Source organism: Rhincodon typus, chromosome 23, assembly GCF_021869965.1.
Source record: "Rhincodon typus isolate 14 chromosome 23, sRhiTyp1.1, whole genome shotgun sequence".
Taxonomy (NCBI): Eukaryota; Metazoa; Chordata; class Chondrichthyes; order Orectolobiformes; family Rhincodontidae; genus Rhincodon; species Rhincodon typus.
In genome coordinates this window covers 7,412,363-7,413,596 of record NC_063354.1, presented here as the reverse complement: position 1 = coordinate 7,413,596, position 1,234 = coordinate 7,412,363, and positions in this window count along the sequence as shown.

Here is a 1,234-nt window from a genome sequence, read left to right as displayed (position 1 = left end):
CATCTCTCTCCCTCTGCCCCCTCCTTCTCCCCATTCCCCCCTCCCCAACTCACTCCCTCTGCCCCCTCCATCTCTCCATTCTCCCCTCCCCATTTCACTCCTTCTAGCGCCTAACCCCCTCCCCTATCACACTCTCCCTCCTGTCCTCCTTCTGTGGAGAGTGGCAGGAGGCCATTCAGCCCTCGATTACAGGCTGGTCCAACTGGGAATTGATCTGAGCAGACCATCTGACAGCAGGAGTGCTATCTGAGCTGCGATGCTGTTTCTCTGAGACAACAAGGTGCAGAGCTGGATGAACATAGCAGCATCATAGGAGCAGAAAGGCTGACGTTTCGGGCCTAGACCCTTCATCAGAAACGTCAGCCTTTCTGTTCCTATGATGCTGCTTGGCCTGCTGTGTTCACCCAGCCCTGCACCTTGTTGTCTCGGATTCTCCAGCATCTGCAGTTCCTACTATGCTGTTTCTCTGCTCAGACCTTATTCCATGACCTGCTGAAGAGGTGCAGTGGCTGGAGCGAAGCATCTGAAAAGGCAGAGCAGTATTTTGTTTCTGTGTCTTGTTGAATATTGACCCAGCAGATAAAGCACATTAAAATAGCATTCCGCAAGGTTTCTGCTTTGGGAGATTGTAGGGTGTGAAAAGCAGCATCTAAATACCAAAGGTTTCTGTCAGTCACTAATCTGTGTGCGGGGATGGTTTGTACCTGAGTCTGGGTCAGACTGGATTTGTCAAGTGTACAGTAAACCAGTGAGAGTTGTGGTGGGGTTTGGAGACTCTGGGTGATGAGTAACAGGGAGCCTGTACCTGATAGAGCCCCTCGGGGGGGCCCTCTGTCAGTTTTACACAATTCCCCCACACTCCCTCCTCCAGCTCAGGGGGTAGTGGCTGGGAGTCTGCCTCCGTGCCCTCTGTCTGCAGTACACAGGGCAGCTTCAGTGCCAGGCACTACTCAAACTCTCTGCAATCTCATTGTCACCCCCCCACCCCCCAGCACCAGCGACACACTACCCGTTGTTTGCAAAACTGTTAAAATCTGATTTAGATTTAAACTGGATCTGGAGATAGTGACCATGCACTGGTCTTTCATCCTGTTAGGCTGGGCTGGAATCTGTTTTCCCTCCCATACCGTTCTGTACCACCCTCTCCTCTCTCTTTGCCCCTCACTCTTCTGTTTCCTCCCACCCCTCTCTTCCTCCCTGAGCCCCTCTCCTCCTCACTGTGCCCCCCCCTCCC